General features: G+C 44.4%; 1 long non-coding RNA gene across 1 annotated transcript; it reads left to right on the plus strand.

The window, feature by feature from the left end:
- The first annotated feature begins 639 nt into the window (after positions 1-639).
- On the plus strand, positions 640-2,638 carry LOC130840791 (uncharacterized). Its single transcript, XR_009050060.1, has 3 exons — positions 640-788; positions 1,419-1,570; positions 2,393-2,638. It is a non-coding gene; the product is annotated as an uncharacterized LOC130840791 (long non-coding RNA).
- Positions 2,639-7,468: the final 4,830 nt, after the last annotated feature.

A 7,468-nucleotide genomic window follows, 5' to 3' on the forward strand; every position in this document is an offset into this window, starting at 1 on the left:
GATTTTGTAATTGGGATAGGAAACAGGGCAGGCTCCTACACAGGCCCCTGTGGAACACTTGGTGTCCTCCTGCTGTGGTTCTGCTCATGTAGCTCACCCACACAGCCTTCCCTCCAGGAACCTCTTGCTATGGAGCAAGGCAGGCTCAGAGACCACCAGTCACCAAGATGGACCGTGTCTCCCCACCCCCACGGGCCCTGGCTGGCTTGTGATCTTTGAACATCACTAGCATTGTGGTTCCACCCTCAGCTCTGGCGGTGACTCAAAGCTACATTCACCATCCTTGTGTGACCGGACCTGTAGGAGACCCCAGATGGTCCCTGACAATCAGCACCTAGCTTCATAATTGAAGCTTGCACTCTGAAATTCTATTTACGAAGAGAAAATTCTTTTCTTTGACCATGGTTCCTAAAGTCATCAGAGAAACCAGGACCAAGCTGTGATGAAACAATGAACGAAGGGCTCAAAAACATTCCTAAACTCTCCAGTGTGGCATATACATCTCCCATAAACCACTCCCTTGTCTGAGAAACCAGTTTTGAAATTGAACAAGGAAACTAGAACATCTGAGGGCACTCCCTTGAGAGCTTATTATTTGGATCCTCTGCCTGCTCTACTGCCTCCTGCCCCACCCTCCCGTCTGGTGACACTAAGAGTATAAATTGGGGCTGGGCTCTGCCCCTGTATCACATCCAAGGCCAACATGAAGACCGGCACCATCTTTGTTCTGGTGGCTTTTGTCATCATGGGGCTGCAGGTGGCCTGTGCTCAGAGACTTCCTTCGAGAGGTGAGGGAGCTGAGGGGAATCCTACCTGAAAGCAGAGAAGGCTCAGAGCCCAGTGTTAGGCCTGAGGATGGTTTGGCAGTGAAGCAGCCGTGTACCCACAGCAGAGAAGAGATTTGGCATTGATTAGACCAAATTCCTTTGATCTAAAGGAGCGATCACCCTGAGTTTCCCACTGTTTTTATCAGATTGGGTTGGGTCTGATTAGAAATTGTGAGTAAAATGTAGGGTTCTCTCTGGTTAGGATATGTGCCCAGGATGTGCGACTGCAAATGGAGCTGCGGGACAAACACAGGGTGTGTTGTGAGGTGGGGATATGGAGCTCTATGTAAGCAGAGATTTCTCTAATACCTTCTTATAAGGTGGGAAGAAGAGGGTTATGACTGTGCAGGTTTCTTGCCTCCTGAGACTGTGCAGCCTTTGGAGCAGGGAGAACATTCTCCGGAGGCCTGGACGGTGGGCTTAAGCGTGAGAGTGGAGCAGTGGAGGCTGAGGGAGGAGTGCAGAGCACGAAGGAAGCCATGGAAGAGGCAGGAGTCCTGCCAGCGCTGAGGGCTTCAGACCTCCCGCATCAGTTCTCATTTCTGTGTTAGTGACCGTTCTACACTCTACAAAAATTATCGCTTGTTTCAGGACGACCGAGACCTGGACAATGCCCAGGCCTGAAAATTGGTGTTGTGGGGCCTTGTATTAACCGTTGCACAAGAGATGATATGTGTCCCAGGCCAAAGAAATGCTGCTTGCTCGGGGGCAAATGTCTTACCTGCCAAAATCCTATCTTCTGGGTAAGTGCAAATCAGCCAAGAGTTGACCAAGGGTACAGACAACACCCCAGTGGACTTTGCTGAGGCAGAGGGCTGCTCACATGTCCACTTGTCATGGGAGTCCAGACAACTCCAAGAGAAAGGGGCGGGAAACATGGCAGAAGGACAGCTGGCTGCATTATCTACAGCCTTCTCCTAGAAGGGAAGCCCTATGCCAGGACAACCCTGATGAGTTTGGTTGAGACAGGTATCCATGACCCTAGATACACAGCTCTTTATTAACCAAGGGACTCTCACTTTCCTTCTCCTCCCCCACAAAAGGGGCTTAAGCCTTTCTGGATAATGGGAGGAGGAAGGAAGGGCAAGGGAACCCCAAGTGATTGAGTATCTCCTGTGTCAGGCAGGCATTGTGCTGCAAGGGAAACAGAAAACAAACACAATGGGTGAAGGAGACAGACCGAGATAAAGCATTGCAACCTAGTGTGACCAGTGCTTTGTACCGATTTCTCCTAAGATCTGTGGGAACAAAGAGAGGAGTTACTGGCTATGCTTGGGTGGAGAGGGATTAGGAAAGTTGTCAGAGAGTAGAGAACATCAAGGGAGGGTGTAAAGGTGCATACATTTGCTGGAAGAAGGCAGGGCATTTCCGACAGTGGAAGGAATGTAGGCTCTACTGGAGATGGGGACGTGATGGGGGGAGTGAGGGGCTGCAGCATCTCAGGGGGGTGGTGGAGGGTCATCCCTGCCAGAGTCCAGTGAGGCATGAGCTTCCTGCTGAAGTGTATGACATTCTGCTGGAGGCTTCTAAGCAGAGGAAATGTCAAGATTGAATATCTATTTTAGAAGGGTGGCCCTGGAGGCCATGTGAAAGCTGGACCTGTCGTTGAGTGAGCATGCTTGGAGACCAGTTGCCGAATATTGCTTATGAATCCATGAATTCGATGCTGGGCATAACAGCAAGACCTGCACATCCACTCCTGCCTGCTTCCTGTCCCTGGAATTGGAGCCCTCGAAGATGGAGCTCTCAAATGGTCGAATGACGGCTTTCTAAAGAGCCTGTGCCCGAAATAAACTCTATCTGTGGCATTCTTCGGGGTTTGTCATACTTTCCACTTAGACATCCTGGTGGATTCTCTGTGGTCTTGGCAGGACCGTATGTGCACAGTGCAGGGAGCGCATGAATGCAAGGCACTCAGGATACCAATAGGTGAGAGGCAGTTGCTCCCAGCTAGTTCTTTTCCTCCTCCCATGTCTGTGTCTCTAGACACAGCAGAAGGTCCCAGAATATTTTCTCAAGCATTCTGTGAATATGCTTGTGGTCAAGGAGAAAACGTGATGACTCTGTAGCGAATAGCAGGCCAGTTGGAGCAGCCTTTCTTGGGGTCAGAGTTGGAGGAACAGGAGCAGGAGCAAGCGTGGGGATACCCCAATCTAAGGCAACACACGGACATCTAGCAGGACCAGATGCCTAACTCCGGGACAGTGACTCTCATCCTTGGGATGTGGGGCTTTGGGTGACCTGAGTTGGAAGTGCCAGCTCCTGTCCTGGAGTGATGAGGAGTCAGGATCCAGTTAGGAGATAGGGTCTGGGGATGGAGCCTTTGATTGCAACTTTACCTGAAGCAGAGGATACACCTTGGTGTCCCAAGGAAGCCCTGACAAAATGATGGTGTGGACTGACTGCTGCAAGCTTTATCTCTCCCAGCTCTCCATTCGCTTCTTTCCACTGATGTCCCCCCACTTGGCCTGCTGAGTGTGGTCTTCCATATGTGTGTGTCCCTGTCCCAACATGGCTCTTGCTTCTCATACAGCACATCTTCCAACCTCAGTGTCCCATGGCCTCACCTGTCTGTGCATTGGAATGAGGGCATATTAGCACTGAAATCCCCTGTCACTGGCTGGTCATCCCCAGCCCACACCCTCCCATGCTCCAGTCTCCCTTGGTCATTCATGAGCAAAGCCCTAAAATGTTCTCAATCAACTTCACCTATTATCTGCCGTTCTGAATGTCAAGGTATGACCTTCCACTCCAAAGATCCTTGAGGATGGCATTCTACAACTTCCGCTATGTTCCTGCCCTCCAGATAGTCCAGGTGTCCCTAGAAAGTGGTTTGTCCTTTTTAGGAAACTTCTCATTTTTCTCACCTGCGTTTAACCCACCTTTATATTTAGGGGAAAACCCCATTTCTCCCTCTGGAAATTGGTAAGATTCAGACACTGTCTCCCTACTTCCTGACAGGTAGAGCTTAAAATTATGCTGCTTCTTTCTGATGATGTGGATCTATAGGGAATGACACTGTGACTCAGAGAGAGTCAAAAACAATTCACCATAGCAGAGGTGCCAGCCACAGCATCCTAACTAGACTGCTGCTGTCAGCGGGACGTGGCTGTGTCCTCTGCTGCCTGCCTTATTTTGGCTCTTGATCCTCTCCTGCACCTGATTCACCATCTTTCCTGTTGTTTCTGTGAGCTGTGTAGTATTATCTTTCCAAAATTCCGGCTGTCTCAACGTGGTCTGAATTGGTTTCTTTTGTTTGCATCTAAGAGCCTTAATGTGTATGGAAACTGGTGTCAGGAGTGGATGCAGGGAAAATATGCGCAGCGCAATGGCAGGAGTCTGGGTTTCTTGAAGTGATCTGGTTAGCAGCTCAAGGTTCCCAAAACCTTATTAGTGTCCCAGCTTGGAAACCTGTCATGCAAGGGTTAAACAGTTAATCACCTCCTTGGTGAAGTTTATTCCTAGATATTTTATTTTTTTGGAAGCTATTGTAAATGAAACTTTTATGGATTAACATCTTTTATGGATATTTCATTGCTGGTGTATTTTTTTGTGTATTGATCTGCAACTTTACTGAATTCATGTATTACCTCTTGTAGATATTCCTTTTTCTTTCTTTGGGGTTTTCTCTGTATTGGAGCATGTCATCTGCAAATAGAGACAGTTTTCCTTCTTTCTTTCTTTCCAATTTGTGTGCCTTTTATTTCTTTTTCTTGCCAAAGTGTTCTGTCTACAAGCTCCAGTTGACTGGCAGGAATAACAGCAGGAATCCTTTTGTTTTTTCTGGTCGTAGAGGGAAAGCATTTCATCTTTCCCTATTGAGTATGCTGTTCGTTATGAATTTTCCATAAATGCCCTTTATTGTGTGGAGAAAATTCTCTTTTTTTCCTAGTTTTTTGTATTTTTACCATTCAAGGGTGTTGGATTTTGTCAAAGGCTTGTTGTGCATCAATTTACATGATCATGTGTCTTTTTCTTCCTTTATTCTATTGATGTGGTACATTACATTTATTGATTTTTACCACCCATGCCTTCTTGGGATAAATCTTACTAGGTCATGATGTATGATATAATTAATATGCTATTGGAATCAGTTTGCTTTGAATTTTTGACTCCTCTTGAATTTGTTTTTTTTTGTGGGATATTGGTGCATAGTTTTCTTTCCTTGTGATGTGTTCATCTGGCTTTGATATTAGGATAATGTTGGGCTCATAGAATGATTTATGAAGTGTTCTCTCTTCTATTTTTTGGAAGAGTTTGAGAATTGCTATGGATTAAAAAAGATTGTTTTTTTTTTTTTTGTATTATGGCTAGACAACAGAATCTATATGATGGGAACATGTTTTGAATTTCTTTGTGGCCTAGTACTTGTTTTGTTTTTGTGAATGTCCTATATACAGTAAAAAGGAAAAAAGGAAAAGAAAAAATTGTGTTTCCTGTGTTTTTGAGTATAATCTTTATTATCTAGTAGTTTGAATTTGCTGATCTTTATAATTTTAGTTTTCATTATTGTTGTCTCTATTATTCCCCAGTTTCTGTGAGAAATAGGGTAAAACTTCCAACTAAACTAATTTATTTGTGTATTTTGGTACCGTCATCATTTGTTTCTTTGTGTGCATTTAAGTGTGTGTGTTTTTAGGAGTACATGTGCCTGTGATCACAATTCTCTTTGCAATTTGTCATTCTTTTTAACACCAAATAATATCCTTCTTTTTCCTTTATATATTTGACGTTAAAAGCTAGTTGCTAAACATCAAATTGATCCTGCAGCATTCTTTTTGTTCATACTTGTTCAGAAAATTTTCCATCTGTTTAAGACTTACTACAAACCGTTTTCATGTGTTTCTTAAAGCAATATATGGCTTGATTTACTGTTCTCATTTTATTCCATCTGAGTGGTCTTTTGATCAGTAACTTTAATCCATTTGTATTTATGACCCTAACTGTTAAATTAAGATTTATTCTGTCACCATATTTCATCTTTCTTATTTACCATACATTATTATGCTGTAAAAAAAAGTTATTTATTTCTTTATTGTCTCCTTTGAGCCTTGATGCTATGTGTGGGCTTTCTCTACTTGTAACAAGTGGAGTCTACTCTTTATCGTTGTGTGTGGGCTTCTCATTGTGGCAGCTTCTCTTGTTGGTGCGCATGGGCTCTAGGCACGCAGGCTTCAGGAGTTGTGGCCCATGGGCTCAAGAGTTGTGGTTCTCGGGCTCTAGAGCACAGGATCAGTAGTTGTGGCACATGGGCTTAGTTGCTCCGCGGCATGTGAAATCTTCCTGGATCAGGGACCGAACCCGTGTACCCTGCAGTGGCAGACCGTTTCTTAACCACTGCACCACCAGGGAAGCCCCTATTAGAGCTTTTTAAAATTTCTTCTTTACGCTTTCCATTACCTAGATTAGATTTTCATCTGCTAATTTGAAATTCATACTTCTGTTTTTATTCTACTGGAATTTACCCCTGTGGATTTTTTAATCTGTATTAATGTTTTCTCCTTTTCCAGAACAAGGCAATGACCCTAGCATACACTCATTTCTCTTTGGACGTGTATCCCCAGCCTCATCCTACTCAACCGCCCAATACGAAGTCCTATCGAAGTTTAGTACTGGATTTTATGCTGGTATTTTTTTAAAAATTTCCATTTCTTAGTAGGTTGTATACTCACCTTTGTTCCTTGTATATCTGTATCATCATTCTGATTTCTTTCTCCTTTTCTTGCTGAAATATTTCCTGCAAAAGTGTTTTCAAAAAAGGTCTCTTGGGGCTTGGATGCCTGAGGATTCTTTTAACTTTGTCCTCATCTTTAAAGGATCACTTACCTGGTATAATATTCGATGTTTAAATATTTTGTATAACACTTTGAGAATAGTTCTTCATTATCTTGATGGTTAGAATTACTGCTGCGAATTCTGAAGTGAACCTGATTTCTTCATAAGCAGTCTTATTTTTCCTGTCTGAAAACATTCAGAATTTGCGGTTTAATTCTTATTGTTGCTGTATTTCTCAACACGTGGCCACGTGTGGCTATTTATTTATTTATTTGTTTATACTATTGACACTTTATGATCCTTCAAACTATCTCCAGTTTCCTTTGGGGCTTTTCCTTATCCCCCTCCCCCCACCTGCGTCCAAATAGTTTTCTCCCCGCAAAGCCCAGATCTTGAAACGGAAAGCCTGTGCTTTCAGAACGAGTGTGTAAAGTCTGAAGGGCAACCCACGGAGGCGCTCAGTTGACGTGCTTCCCTAAGCTGTGTCCACGCTCCCCCAGGGAAAGTGAGTCTAGTTTATAATCGACTGCTTGCAACACAGGAGGATGGGAGTGCGTATAAGGAAGTAGGGGATGGAGGGAAGGCACCTTGTTATTCCTCCAAATATTATCTGCTACACACTTCAAGTCATGCAGGAAGGCAGCAGGCTCATGGGTGTTCAGGAGGTGTCTTTGGTCAGATCTGTGCACGTGACATTTTAAACTTCATCGTCTCTGACCGAAGAAGGTCTCATGCTCTGCAACACAATGTCTAGGTGTTCTACCTCGGCTCTTCATGAAACAGGACAAAATGACAAAGATGCCGCGTGAACAAGATCTGGGACTGGGGGGCTGAGTGTGCAGTTGGGTGTTTAAAGGATTTGGCAG

The sequence above is a fragment of the Hippopotamus amphibius genome, chromosome 17 (genome assembly GCF_030028045.1).
Source record: "Hippopotamus amphibius kiboko isolate mHipAmp2 chromosome 17, mHipAmp2.hap2, whole genome shotgun sequence".
Classification (NCBI taxonomy): Eukaryota; Metazoa; Chordata; class Mammalia; order Artiodactyla; family Hippopotamidae; genus Hippopotamus; species Hippopotamus amphibius.